This window comes from Lepidochelys kempii, chromosome 2, assembly GCF_965140285.1.
Source record: "Lepidochelys kempii isolate rLepKem1 chromosome 2, rLepKem1.hap1, whole genome shotgun sequence".
Classification (NCBI taxonomy): domain Eukaryota; kingdom Metazoa; phylum Chordata; order Testudines; family Cheloniidae; genus Lepidochelys; species Lepidochelys kempii.
Genome location: NC_136381.1, coordinates 75,819,771 through 75,835,502, shown reverse-complemented (window position 1 = coordinate 75,835,502; position 15,732 = coordinate 75,819,771). Strand labels below are relative to the sequence as shown.

At 42.8% G+C, this 15,732-nt stretch overlaps 1 long non-coding RNA gene across 1 annotated transcript in view; it reads right to left on the bottom strand.

Annotated features, from left to right (window-relative positions):
• Window positions 1-11,018, bottom strand: part of LOC140906742 (uncharacterized) — a 31,194-nt gene extending 20,176 nt beyond the window's left edge. Inside the window, exon 1 of the long non-coding RNA XR_012157226.2 lies at window positions 10,904-11,018. This is a non-coding gene — a long non-coding RNA (uncharacterized LOC140906742). The remainder of the gene's footprint in view (window positions 1-10,903) is intronic.
• Between the last annotated feature and the right edge of the window lie 4,714 nt (window positions 11,019-15,732).

Here is a 15,732-nt window from a genome sequence, read left to right as displayed (position 1 = left end):
AATGGGAAATTAATCAGAACCAACCCTTTCCTGAAAAATGTTTCAGTTGTGACAAATCAGAATTTTTTTATGGATAAATATTTTGTGAAAGGAATCCTGACCAGCTCTAGTCATTAGTATCTTCTTGACAACAGGAACTGTGACATGACTTAGGGATTGTCTATATGGCACATTATTGCATGGAAGACCAGAGTGTAACTCTACAACGCGCCAGCTTACCACACAGTAACAACCCACTGCTACAGCACAGTGACAGTCCCGGAGTGCGGATTAACATACTACAACTTCAAAGTTTGCTGTAGATTCACATGCTGGCTTGCAGCACGGTTACTTGCCCTGAAAACAAGCCTGTAGCAGGGTGATTTGTTCAGTCCACCGGCCTAGTGGTCTGGGTTTCTGACTCCAGTCTCTGTTAGTTCAAGGTGTCCCTGTCCTCTGGATGAGGTCTTAGCTCAGGGGTGGGCAAACTTTTTGGCCCAAGGGCCACATCTGGGTATGGAAATTGTATGATGACCCATGAATGCTCACAAAATTGGGGGTTGGGGTGCAGGAGGGGGTGAGGGCTCCGGCTGGGGGTGCAGCCTTTGGTGTGGGGCCAGAAATGAGAAGTTCAGGGTGTGGGAGGAGGCTCCGGACTGGGGCAGTGGGTTGGAGTCTGCCGGGGGGGGGGGGGGCAAGGTGAGGGCTCCGGCTGGGGATGCGGACTCTAGGATGGAGCTGGGGATGAGGAGTTGGGGGTGCAGGAGGATGCACTGGGCTGGGACCAAGGGATTCAGAGGGCGGGTGGGGTTTCAGGGCTGGGGCAGGGGGTTGGGGCGTGGGAATGGGTAAGGGGTGCAGGCTTCGGGTGGTACTTACTTCAAGCAGCTCCCGGAAGCAGCGGCATGTCTCTTCTCCAATTCCTATGCGGAGGCGCGGCCAGGCAGTTCTACACGCTGCCCTGTCTGCAGGTGCAGCCCCTGCAGCTCCCATTGGCCGCAGTTCCTGGCCAATGGGAGCTGGAGGGGTGGCGGGGACAGCGTGTGGAGCCCCTGGCTGCCCCTATGCATAGGAGCAGGAGGGGGGGACATGCTGCTGCTTCCGGGAGCCATGGCACACACGGAGCGGGGCAAGCTCCCCAATCCCACTCCCCAGCGGGAGCTTGAGGGCCAGATTAAAACATCTGAAGGGCCCGATGCGGCCCCCGGGCCGTAATTTGCCCACCCCTGTATTAACTAGTCTGGCCTGTTTGATGGTGACCCCTAACCCTGCCCTCCTTAGGGTCAGGGACATAGCTCCAAGGTAGATAGGGAACTTGGGCCCTCCCTCTCCACCAGGTCCTGGTTCAGGGCCCTGAAAGTCAAGTTGTGTGCACCACCTAAGTTCAGCCAGCCAACTTGCTCACCTTCCCATGGTTTACTTCCTACCACCACTGCATCCCAGTTTGGGGTATGGTCGCTGAAGCTCCCTTTATCCTGGTCTTCTCCCAGGAGTGTGCTCAGCAGTGCCGGAGGGGCAGGCCTCCCTGGCCTGGTACTGCCCCAGCTCTTCCCATCTCTGCCAAAGAGTGGGATTTATAAATCCTGTTACAATACCTTTAGGATATTAACTTATTTGATCTATGCATAATTCAATGGCTGAATTTAAATGGAAAGAATTTAAAGTAATCATAGGAACAGGGTATATATATATATCTTGACGATCTCAAGATTCATGCATTTGAGGGTACGATACAGATGGGTACACAGTATAAATCTATGGTTTAGTTAAACTTAAATCAAATTGGCAGAGAAACAGAGAGTCTTATAACAATTTCCTATGAGAGAATTTCATGACCAAAGACAAAGAAGAATTTATAAATGTCTTACTGAGTGAATAATTATTATATCAAAGTTATTCAAATGTCCATATCCTGTTATTGTCTGATTGTCACATTGGTTTTGCTTACTGAAAGGTAGCTAATGGCTGCATTGTTCTACATCTCATTTTTGAGATGTAGAACAATGTGCTGCCTGATAGTCATATTATTTTAATCAAAATCCAGAGAACACAGGAAGTAATCACTTAAGTGTGACAGATACATTTTAGCAATACTGAAGATTTTAAAACACTTTATGTTATCTATTGAAAGATTTTCTTACTAATCACTGTTAATGATCTTTTGTTTATTTCTGATGAAGAAAAATGAGCAATTACACTAAAGTTAAAACTATCAATCTCTGTGTTTGCATCTGATACACATTTTTCTGTGGTAACATTATCAAGAAATAATTTAGCAATTAGCACTCAATTTAAATGAGGAATTAGTTTAAATAAATTATCTGTGTTCTCCTAAAACAAAATTGTCAATCTAAATAAAAGGGGATCTGTTAATTACGTTTACTGCTCTCAAAAAACTCAATAGTTATATTTTTAATTACATTTTTAGCCACTCATTTCAGAGAAACACAAATATGTTGCTTTCTTCTGATATTTTTTAAATGAACTACTTTTCCAAAGTGATTAGCCATGTCACTTCTGAGAGAATATTGGTCTTAGATGATGATGAACCACAAAATACAATTAAACCCATAAACCATTCTACACTGGTGGTGACATGCATTAATTGTGATTTCACTTGCTGATATTGCTATCACTAGCAAATTCTAAGAATCATGCACTAGTGACTGTGCATTATGGAAAAAGTGAATTACAACAACATGTCTGAGAACAAAAATCTCAGATCTGAATGTGGATCTTGGATGAAATTCTGGTCCCATTGAGGTTAATGGCAAAACTCTCACTAATGAAGCCAAGATTTTTCCCCTTGAGTCTGATATTCTGTTATCTTCTATCTGTGGTGATTTCAGTTTAAAATTCTCTGTGATGTCCTTTTAGTACTCTGCCCATGTTTCCAGTATAAGTGGCATTTCTTCTTAATTTAAAAGCATTTCATGAAGAAAATTATTCAGAAATCACCAAGGAGAAAATATGTGTGTATATATATATATATGAACAAATTCCTCAGTGACTTACCCAGAAAATGTTCAAATGGGCAAGGGAGAAAAGGTGGACCCTAAAGTGTGCCCTGAATACTAATATATATATATATATATATACACACACACTAATATATATGCATACTAATATATGCATATTAGTGTGCAGCTGAATTTGTATATATAAATATATATTTATTTTCCTGTCTCAAGAGCAAAAGAAAAATAAAGAGAGTGAGAGGGCACCTGCAAAATGAAGTAAACTTTGTAATCAAACAGGATGGTCAAAAAAATGTAACATTTAAAAAAGATGATGTATTGGCACTTTCAACCATCATTTTTTCACATTTTGTGGAATGTTATTCTTTTTAAATTCAAAATCTCAATATTTCTTCAACATTGAGAGTAGAGAGTAATATTCCATCTGGAACTTACAGGTTTTGACCTTTTTACTAAAGGCCAGATTCTAGTAACTTTCAACAGTCCTATAATCCTTATGTTATATTTCTTCCACTTTTTAACAGCTTCAGTGTGTTCCATAATTGGTTGATTAAAAATGTAGAAGGCTGTGATTCAGAGCAGTCATACACCTATGGTATTTTTACTTCAACGTCAAGAAGTTTCCTGACATATTTTATTGGGAAAGTGACATGTTCTGCTCCCAAAGAAGTAATTCAAGCAATGTATTACATTCTTGTAAGTTCAAAAATGAAAGGCAGTAGTATTCATAGAGCTGTTGATATGCCTGGTAGTAATTTATGGATTGATTATGACCATATTTGAGGTAGTACTATCTGTTTCTTAGAGTGCTAATTTGGACTCATCCTTAACATCCTGACAATACTATAATTCACACATACTGTACAGACTGAAAACATTCAAAGCCAGGCAATTCAGTCCAGATGATTAAACATACCAAAATAATAACATAACTTTGGAGCTCACTTCCTCCCCAGATCCATAGCAGGCCATATTTTGTTCATATTCAGGCACACTTTAAGGCCCATCTTTTTCCCCTTGCCCATGAGCAAAGGATAGTAAGTAAGGCTGAGTCTTTGAATATTTTCTGGGTAAGTCACTGAGGAATTTGTTCATATATATATATATATATATATTTTAGCGTGCAACTGAATGGTTTGTACCTCTCATTGGAATCACATGTCAAAAATATAATGTAAACCTGTTCTTTATCTCTGGACTTTCAAATCAGCATGTGTGATCTTAATACTACAAAGCGAAGAGCACTTGCATAAGGAAGACAAACTGCACTGGGCCCATAATATCATACTAATGAAGTGAGATTAGTTAGTTAAAGATGAGGATGAATTTTTGTACAATAACCCTATTTGCAACCAGCTTTAACTTTGACAAAGTAATAGTCTTCAAGTTAAAACTTTCCAGATTGGTCTCAATTTGGTGTCTGTGTGGTTTTGTTTGTTTGTTTGTTTTTCCAAATTTAAGAATGTTTGGTTTGGCTGTTTTGAGTTACAAAAATGTAACAAATGAAAGAGTTTGAGTATAAGACAATGGGGCAGATCCCGAGGTGCTGTAAATTGTCATAGTTCCATTGAACTCAATGGAGCTATGACAATCTACATCATCTGATGATCTGCCCCCCCATGTTCTTACTGATCAAGTAACTGAAAAATTGCTTTGTTTTAAAAACTGACACTTGTCGTGTTCTTAGTTCTTTGTATTTAAGAAAACAATATAATCCACACTTGGCTGGAAGGGGTTAAAGGATAGTACTGGCACCAAGTAGCCCCACCCCTCCCATCCTGCAGAGCTTGCTCCAACTGGAGACAGAGTTGAAAAGGGAGCAACCCAGCTTAGAAAGTGGGAGGTTGGGGAGATGTACAAACGTACCTGGAAGGCTCCTGACAAAGGTGCTGGAGAAGTCTCCCTAAGGGAATAGGACTTTATGCTGAGCCCCATAAGGGTTGGTGGTTTGGTTTCTTCTCTCCCCCCACCCACGCTTTATCTGGGACGAGGAGCTGAAGGAGGAAAGCAGCGGTAGGAAGTGACCCAGGGAGGGTAAATCACAAGGGCCTCTAGGAGGCCAAATGCTGTTTACCCTCTTAGGATCCTGGATTGGAGCCCAGTGGAGTGGTGGGCCTGGGCACCCCTACCACTGCCCCTATTACTAGGTGGGTGCTAACCACCAGGCCACCAGGGACCCTCTTACATTTGGTGGAAAAGGAGGGCATGATAGAGTCCCAGGCCTGAGAGTAGGCATCACAGAACACCAGGGATGGATATTGAGAAACTGCTAATATGGATTCTCAGAAACCAACAGCAGCAGGCTGCCCAGCAGCAGCAACAGCAGAGCCAACTGCTGCAGCAACTCACCACCCAACAGCAGCAGCAGGTGGCAAAGCAGCAACAGCATTCGATTAAAGAGGTGGTAGCACAACACCAGGAGCAACAACAGTGGCTAGTTCAGTAGATGGCGACACTCCTAAAAACACCCTGGGGCCCTGGCCAGCCTCAAGCCTAACCATTGGAGACACAGATCCAACCCCACCCATCCTGGTAAAGCTGACCAAAATGGGACCCGCAGACAACCGTGAGACGTTCCTTGTCACTTTGAAGCAGGTTGTTGTCAGCCTGATGGCCCAAAGAGATCTGGGCCACCCTATTGGCCTCTTACTTGACTGGCCACGTCTTGGAGTCTTGATGTGATGAGTGTCCTAGACTACACTCATGTCAAAGTGGCCATCTCAGACACCTTCAGCATCTCACCAGAAACCTAACAACACCAGTTCTGCCTTGAGAAATTTATCCCTGGTGCATGGCCATGGGTGGTTGCTCAGAGCTTGAAAGAACGCTGGTGGCAGTGGCTCCAGCCAGAGGGATGTACGGGGATTCAGGTGGCAGAAAAGATCGTCATGGAATGATTCACCCAAATCCTTCCAGCAGGGGGATGCAAGTGGGTGGTGAATCATCAGCCAGAAGCAGTAGCAGAGGCAGTGTCATTGGCAGAGAACTATCTGATGTCCCTCAGGCTAGTGCCTGAAACACTAGAAGTTGGGCCTGTGTGCCCTGGCTCCCCGTGGAGCACTGATACCCGAACACCAACAAGGGTAATTAGGAGTGCTTGGTCACACAACTCTAGTGGGAGGGGGCACGAAGGCCAAGAAAAGAACCTGGAAATGCCCCCTCCCAACCATTATGGCCCTTCCTGGCCCAGGCAAGTGACCTTATCCAAAGGGATTCCATCCCTTGGGAGAACTTACCAAGAAACCAACTCCTCCCACCAGGAGATGTTTTGCTTTTGGCCAGCAAGGTCACTTCAGAAAGGACTCTTTATTCATGGACTATAATTACAGGTGGACCTGGACAGCCAATAAGAGGGCTCGAAAGAGCGGCCCTGGGAAGTTGTTGATCCCAGTACAGGTGGATGGAGTAGCTGTAGAAGGGCTGATAGACTCAGGCTGTAGTCTGGGAAACTTCACCCATGAGGAAGGTCCTTCTCCTAGGTCTTTGTCTTCCTTTGAGCACCCTTCTGTCTGAGGCTCCCTCTCAGCTACTGAAGCCATTTCTTGATTTCCTGGGTCTTCTGGCCACAGCTCTGTTTTCTCCACAGAGGGGCTTTGCTGCTCTTTAACTGCTTCCTTGGAGAACCTCCAGTCACACCCAAGTATGACCAGGTAGGCCAGGTCTTTTGCCACTCCAGCCTGTACCATTTCCATGTATTCACAGGGACATACGGCCCCATCTACTGGAGAACTGAAGCAGAGTGACTTGCCAGAGGTCAGATAGGGAGTCTGTGGCAGAGGCAGAAACTGAATCCAGATTTTATGAGTCACAGTTCAGTGCCTAAACTACAAGATTATTTTCCCTCTGTAGCTGATGGGATTTTACCTATGCTTATAAACGATTGAAACTGTTTTGCATTGTTAACTGTAATTCTTACTATCCAGCAAACACTACGATCAGGTAAATTCTTGGTTATACCTTGTGGTTATATTAGCACAACTTTTCCCATTTATTCTGGAACCTGAAGCTCCTAGTTCACACTTCATCAAGGGTGAAATCATCTCCTGGGAAGACATGCTAAATAAGAACATGCCTTGATTTAATTTTGTTCACTAGATTACCATCCTAAATCCTGCAATACAATATCTCTGTTACTGTAATACACTCTATTTAGTTTTTGGATGAAGTTCCATTTGATATTTTATTAATTTCTTTCCTGTATTACTTTTACAAATATATTAACAGATACACATTTGAACAGATGAACAGCTGTAGAGTGATGTTGCTAGAAAAAGCTGGATAACACTGTTCACTATGGGCCAGATCCAACAAAAATTGTATATGGTCTTCCGAATCAGAAAATCTCAAAATACATTACATTGTTGGGTTTTTTCTTTTTATAATTAATATGGAGAGAGAGAGAGAATACAGTAGACACAACTGTAAGATATCAAAGAGTTCTGATGACATTGTCATGACCACAAGAGTGAAGCTTGAGTAATTTTTGATGTGAGAATGACAAGACATTTTAACTATATTATTCATTGTTTTAAATGAGATCATAAACTTTCATACCTCAGAAGCAGAGATGGACTCTGATAATACTCAGGGTTTTAAGTAGTTTGTTAAATTCTATGATGATGAGTTTGACTATTTTTTTATTTCCATTTATTCTTATGTGCTGTACGATAGGCTACTAACCGAGGCCCTGTCCTGATTAGGTTACATAAGGAGTGATTTATTTTGTGATGTTTTCATCTTTGGGAGAGGTTTTGGTTAAAGGCTTATAGTTTTTGTGGTAGGATTTATTGCATAATATCTTCACTAGATCCCTGTGCCATTTATGTGGTGCCCAGGCCCTCCACTGACCCCTTGCTCAGGTTAGATCTGAGCAAATAAGCATGTGTGAGAGAACAGAAAAATGTGGGGAAAAAATCATTTTGTTTCAACTAGAAAATGATTTTATTTTTAGTTCACTGAACTCCCATCCCAAAATAAAGTAGCTGGTGTCAAATTAATCATTTAAAACATTTCAAAACAACATTTTCAGGGGAAATGGTTAGTTTTGAAGCAAAATGACAGTTTGAAAATGTCAGAATGAACTGTTTTGACTTCTTTAAAAAAAATCCTCATATTTTATTTGGCTGAAACTACTTGCCAAATTCGACCTGAATTTGTGAATAGATTTAGTTTACCTGAAATTGCATTTTTCAATTAATTTACTATTTGACCAAAAATGTTACCCAGTGCTACTCAGAGATGAATTTCCACATCAGGGAGGAGGCAGCTTATGTGGGGAACCTGTATTTTTAAGAGGCTGGTGTGATATACTTCAGTCTCATGTTATGTAATAGAGAGGCAGCTCAAATAAATTGGTTAGTCTCTAAGGTGCCACAAGTACTTTTTTTCTTTTTGCGAATACAGACTAACACGGTGGTTATTCTGAAACCAGTTGGAACTGAGGCATTGAATGAAGAAGATCTCTGCAAATTACCTTGTCTCAGAGATGGGACTTTCCATGTCAGCTACTGCTGCTGGAGGAGGAGGACGCACTTGCTATCTTGCTACTGGTGTAGGTGAGGAGTGCTCTGGAGCTCTCTCTCCAGTCTCTACCCATCACTCCCTTCCATCTACCTCCCCTCTAGAACTGCAGCAGTGTTGTTCATCAGCTGCCTTTCATTTCATGCAAATATATGTGGATGCACATGTTCCCTCCTCCGCTGTTCACCTCACCTTCTCTTACTCTGTCTACTCTCTCCCTGTCTAATGAATTACATCACTTTGCAAGAGTTTGCAAGTTCCAGCAGTCTGTGCATAGAGCGGACAAAGGGTATGATGATAGCACCGCTAGCTCAGAGGAGTAATGGACTACGCTGAAGCACAAGATGAATGAACTATCAATCTGAAAACAAATGGGACATCTACTGTATTACTTTTAAGTTAGACACTAGACCAACACTAGAAATACTGCTAGTAACTCTCAAAGAAAAGCCACAGATAGTGAAGGTATATGGCTAAAACATGTGGTCTTCAGTGGTGAGTTTATTCCCACTAGAGGAGTATGTGAACTTCATGTATGGGTAAATAAGAAACTGGAAAAGATACAATCTGTAATAGTATTAGGGGAAAGAGTATCCATTACTGGGCTCAAGGTGTGTCAAGCCTTGGCTAATTCTTATTAATTCCTTTAGGAGAATGTATACAAAGGGTGTGTTTAAGTTCATTTGCTTTTTAAGAAATATATCTAAAAACTGTAAGACAGTTAAAGTTGGAAAGTTATGAACATACAATAAAATGAATCTCATTAGAATGTTGTAGTTTGAAAAATAAAATTGAAAATCAGACAATTCAGAAATAAAATGTCCCAAACAATCCCTATACTGTACCTTACTATGACCTATACTGTCCACATAGCATCATTATGGGTATATGGTATCATAGCTACTTTTCAATTTTTAAATGACAAGGAAAAGTACTGTATTACACTGTAGGCTTATATATCCCTTCAGTCCTCTGCGTGGAATAAGCAACCCAGGAGAACACTTCCTACCATGAGTATTACTGGTTATCATGAGTAATTCCAGGATTGAGTCCCCCTTATTCTGCAGATACTCAAACATTTGTTTAACCCTCACCGCAAGTAGTTCCATTGTCTTCAAGGGGATTATTCACATACTTAGAATTAAGCATGTGTGGAAATCTTTGCAGGATAAGGGCTTTAGTTTACAGCCTGTTTTATTATGAGATACTTTGGGACTGTGTAGCTTAGATAGGTTAGGGTGGATATATGTCCTATATGTGGGTGGTAGAGTGATTAATAAATGTATAGTGGTGTTGGTAGGCTATTGAGAGGATGAGGACAACATGTACGGAGTAAGGCATGAAAATATTGTGGTATCAGTTATACTGGGAAGATTTATGCAACGTAAGAGGTGAGATGTTATCGTCTCTGCCTTGTAAAGGGCAGGTGAATTGAACGACGGCATTTGATTGAGGAGGCGGTGGGACCGCTGATGGTTCATGCATTGGGAGACAGAACATAGGATGGCAGAATGGAGGTATGGTTCTCGTGCTGGAAGTGCAGCAGAGCTGGTGTGTGGCGGCCGTAAGTGTGTCTCGGGGATCTACATGGATGGGGGCTTTGGCTGCAGATTTTTTTTAACCTCCACTGTCCTGATTCTTTAAGGTGTACACATGGCTTGGCAACAGCCTTAATAGGTTTGGTAGGATTTAAAAATAAACATTTTCTTTTATAATTGAAAGCTCAGCAAGCCAGCTCCAACAGGCATCCCCTTTAAATGACCACGTTGTTGCCATAGTGCCTAGCAGTCCCCACACACACTGTAACAACCACAGCGCTGCCCCTCCCGAGACAGACGCGGGCACAGGGCTCTGGCTTTGCCGAGCGCTTTTGGCAACAGCGCGCAGCGGGTTGCGTCCACGCTGCCCGGGGGAGACGATTCTTCCCACGGCGCAATGCTCCAGCTGGCTCAGCGGGCGCCGGCTGGCTGCGCATTGCACCCTGGGACGTGTAGTCCCTCCTTAGTGCCCCCCCCCTCCCCGCCGTGTTGTTCAGAGGCAGCCGCCCTAAGAGCTCTCGCGAGGTTTTTGAATCGCTCTGGTCTCGCGCGCCGTTTCCTCGCGAGGGCGGCCGCCTTGGCTGGGATGCTTGGTGCGGTCGCCATTCCCCTGTGTGACGTCATAGTGCATTGTTGTGAGAGTAGCGGAGCATCCCTCAAGCTGTCAGCTGTGCTGCTGCTGCTGCGGGAGCCCGAGCCGGCCCAGCCCCCTTCTCCTCCCCCCGCCCCGGGGGCTCCGGAGCTCCGCGCCCGTGTAGCCTTGTCTGTGTGGAGCCCCTCCGGGCCCCCCCCTCCCCCGCGCGTTCCAGTCCGCCCTCCCCCCGCCCCCCTAGAACCATCTCAATGAGATGCAAACATGAAAGACAAGAGGAAGAAGAAGGACCGCACCTGGGCCGAGGCTGCCCGCCTGGTAGGTGCTGCGTTCGCATGGTGCGGGCGGGCGAGCCCCCGGCGAGCGGATGGGGCGGCCAACCCCGTGCGGACCTCTGTTCTCCCCCTCCCCCCCCCCGGCTTTGTTGCAATCACTAGGGGATGTTGGAGAGAGCGTGCAGGGCTGGGTGACTCGCCGGGCGGTAGCGGGTGTGCGTGGCTGCCTCCCCCCTTACGTGGGTGTGTGAGGGGCTAAGGGGCTAGCCAGGGGAATCCCCCCCCCCCACTGCGTGTGAAGTTCCCTCATCCCCAGGGGGCGCCTCCTTTCCCTGCTGTGCGTGTCTGTGAAATTACCGAAGTAGCCCCTCTTGTAGTGTGTATATGTGGGAGAGACCTAGCTCTCCCTTTCCCCTGTAATGTGTGGGAATGGAGCTACGCCTTTCTTTAGGTGTGTCGAAAAATATCCACTCCGTGTGTGTGTGTGTGTGTGTAAGAGAGAGAGTGAAATTCCCTTCTCCCGATCCCATGTATTTGTTTCAGATATCCCAGAAAAGTCCCTCCTCCCACCCCCTTAAAATATATGTAAGTGAAAGATCCAAGGATTTCCCATTACTCCATTAGTGTGTGTAGGAGAGAGAATTATCCAGGGATTCCTCTCCACCCATCTGTGTAGAGAAATAGCTTTCCTGAAGAGTGGGATTGATTGCCTGGGCTATTTGGCTCGAAAGACTTAATGCGTTCCCAGAGGGCTGGGGAATTATTTGTCTCCCTCTTTCTCCAGTATCTGTTTTATGTGACTTTGTTTTATTGTTTGCTAAGTGTATTAGGACACATCATTTACTTTGTGCTTCAGGACCCTTTTGTGTGAGTTTTCTCCATTCTAGGAATTTCACGAAGTGTGTGTGTACGATACAGCATGTGTGGTTGTACACTATAGTGCATATGCCTTCCCTGAAGATGGGGTTGTTTCAGCATCAGTTGGATGCAGTTATAGGAAGAGGACCGCTAGAAAGATCTGCTGCAGGTTATATTGGGTTTTTTTTGGGTATTCATATCAATTTCACATTTTACTGATTATTTCAACAATTCAATTAGTATCAAAAGAATGTGATCCCTTTCTTGTGGTGCTAGTGAGTGTCTGTGCGATTTATTTTTTTGTCTTAGGGTGGCTGTGAAGCACAGTCCTTTTTGAAAGGATGTGTCTCGTGGGACCATGCAGCATAACATCGGAATTTCAGACTTTCAGTGCTTCCACTGCATAATTTATATCAAAATAGGAGGCAGTCCTAACTATAGATGTCACTGCCAGTGCCTCATAGGAGTCTTGCGTTGATTGAACATATAAGATTCATTGGACAAGTGGCAAAAATTTACTACAGTTACTTCAGCTTTAGCAAGGATGGTCTGATGTAGGCACTTTTAGAGTTGAAAAATATGCCTGTGTAAAACAGGAAATGTGCCAGGCCCAAGGTTCTTACTTTCTCGCTATTGTCTTTCCTTGACTCTGTGGATCCTGGTAAAGGAGTAAGTGTATTAAGAAGGCACTCTCTTCCTCAAACTAATGACCAGAATAGATGTTCCCAAACTCGTGGACTTCATAGCTCTTTATGGTGGTTTTGTGGCTGGCTTCTGTTTTATTGTAAGCTGCTAAACTTCATTAAAAGACATTTAAAATACATGGAATTCTATCCTAATGTTAGTTTTGCATGTAAGCAATTGCTGTAGTTGCCACAGGGAATATAAGCCATCATGAATGGGAAGGGAGGTGGTCCATGCAAACGAGGAAAATGTCTGTTAAGGTGTAGTTGACTCTGTGGAAAAGTTCAATAGCTTCTAGAACATAGATTGAGCTGATATAAATAGGGAAGAGTTAAGACTCTCTGTTTGAGTCACATTATTTTTCTCACTCAGAACAGCCTTGATTGTAACAACCTACTAGGACTGGTGGTTGCTACATATGAAGAGTGGGTGATGAAGCACATTGCCTGTTGTACAAAATATTGTCCACCCTCCCAAAGTTACTAAGTTATCCAGAAGCTTGTCCGTAATCTGTTTCCGATATGACTAATCCATAGACTGCTTGCTTTGACCCTGGTTCTGCATCAGGATCTACTAGTGCAGGGATACATGCTAGCAGATCTTTATTGAGGCCAAATTTGTGAGTCCTTATAGTATTTTATGTGAAGGACCTGATGGTTCATTATCATTCCATTTTCTTGGAATACATCAATAATGTATTACTGCAAGGCTTGATTAAATCAATTTCATTCCAACGACAAGTAAAGAATGAAGTCATTGATACGTACTCACAAGTAATGACTCATGAGCTAGCTAGATCAATATCTATGTTATAAAATTGATTGGATACTGAATTTCTTTATTTTTAACAATAGGAAGGTCGGATTAATGTTATAAGTACTGGTACCCTTTTTTTATATTTCCTAGAAAAAGCCTACAAGTGTGTTAAGCTTGTAAAGAGAAGTACTCCCAAGTTATGAAATGACAAAGTTAAGATTGTAAAATAAATAACCTTAACTCTGCTCCCTTTGTACTGTAATGCATACACATACACGTCTTTTAAATTACATGTTCATGCACTATTTTTCCATAGCACCTCTAGCTCACACAATAAAGAATGGGGACAGTGCTCAGTGAATGAAATAGCTGTTGAATTTTTCACTTTGTCCCCTTTGTTCCTCCAGTGTGTGGCCCCATGTACTGCACATTTTCCAAATTGTGGACTAACTAAAATGTTTTTTTTCTCTTATTTGCTTTTATTTGACACTCATCACTGTAGTACCTGAGAGCCTTGCAAATGTAAACTGATTTAGCCTTACAACATGCTTGTGAAGTTAAGTAGTAGTCTTCTTTTACCTATGCAGAGCTGAAGCACAGAGAGATTAAATGTGTTGTCCAAGGTTTCATAGGAAATCTCTGAAAGAGGCAGAAAAAGAATGCAGATTCCCTGCGTTGCAGTCTAGTTCCTTAGCCCTAAGCTATACACTAGTCATGGTAGAAGTGGATATAGTGGTGTCTGTGGCATCCCCACTTCAAACTCATATGCCCCATTCAACAATTACATAGAATAAAGCAGGGGTAATCTGGACCCTGCACCCATATCATTACACAGCCCTGTCTTATTCCTTGTTCAGCATGCACAATGAAAGAGGCAGCAGTTCTGCAGAAAAAATAGTAAATTTATTTTATAATAAGGCTGTATTGTAATGCATATGCCCAAGCGATCAGGCTGAAGGTTGATAGGCAACCTTACATTTATCATTTCTTGATACTTGAATAAATCGTCTTTGTAATCTTAACATTCTTGTAATGTTTTTTGTATAGAGTCTTAATGTAAGAAGAAACTAACAAAATGCCATTATATTCATCTGTTTATTATACCACATTAAAATGTTTTATATTGTGCAATCAATAAGGCAGGAATCCTGGAGACATTAATTGACCTGTATTTTGTGGATGATGTCAGGATTCCTTTGACTTTTAACTTCTTTCCATATGTAGCACCCTTTCTCTTTCCTCACTAACCTCCACTAATCATAGAGAAAAACATAGCACATTTTTAAATGGGGGAGGGAGGAGAGTAGCCTTCTCTTCCCCCTGCCCTTAGTCTACTACAATTGAACTATGTTGGCTCATATATTCTTTAAACTTAGTTGTTTGTTTGCTCAGAGAGAGTGAACCTGCCAAATTTCAGGAAAAAGCTTAAAAAGACTGAAAAAGTTAAAGCAACTGAAAATGACTCCATTGACTGGAAAAGCTTGTGCCTCCTCAGTTCTAAGTGTTCTTAAGACCAAAATTATAAGCCTAATTTTGGCAATTAATTGATCTTCGACTACTAGCGGTAGATATGCCCAATGGCCTGTGACGGGATGTTAGATGGGGTGGGACCTGAGTTACTACAGAGAATTCTTTCCTGGGTGTCTGGCTGGTGAGTCTTGCCCACATGCTCAGGGTTTAGCTAATCACCATATTTGGGGTCGGGAAGGAATGTTCCCCCAGGGCAGATTGGCAGAGGCCTTGGGGATTTTTCGCCTTCCTCTGCAGCGTGGGACACGGGTCACTTGCTGAAGGATTCTCTGTACCTTGAAGTCTTGAAACCACGATTTGAGGACTTCAGTAGCTCAGACATAAGTTAGGGGTTTGTTACAGGAGTTGGTGGGTGAGATTCTGTGGCCTGCATTGTGCAGGAGGTCAAGACTAGAGGATCATAATGGTCCCTTCTGACCTTAAAGTCTATGATCCTATTAAAGTCAAGTCCTGAAATATTATTAACTTCTGTCCTATACTAATTTGGTGCCTTGAGTTTGATTTTCCAAGTTCATTGGTTGCACAAGACATACACAGTCAGATGCATCATAAAAGAATTGTTTGTAGACCAGCTGTTTATATTTTTAGTAGATGTAATAAGCCAGTAGTTCTGGTAACTTTTGTCTGTGTGTAGTTTCACATTCTAAGTTCATCAGTCCCATTAAAATTGAGGAAGACACTAAAATAATTAAAAAGAAAAGGAGTACTTGTGACACCTTAGAGACTAACAAATTTATTTGAGCATAAGCTTTCGTGAGCTCATTTCATCGGATGCATGCAGTGAAAAATACAGTAGGGGGATTTTATATACAGAGAAAACATGAAACAATGGGTGTTACCATACACACTGTAACAAGAGTGATCAGGTAAGGTGAGCTATTACCAGCAGAAGAGAAGAAAAAAAATGGTGTCCCCTGAATAGATATGTGGACACCGTCATAGGGCCTAATCACATCAGCCACACTATCAGAGGCTCGTTCACCTGCACATCTACCAATGTGCTGTATGCCATCATGTGCCAG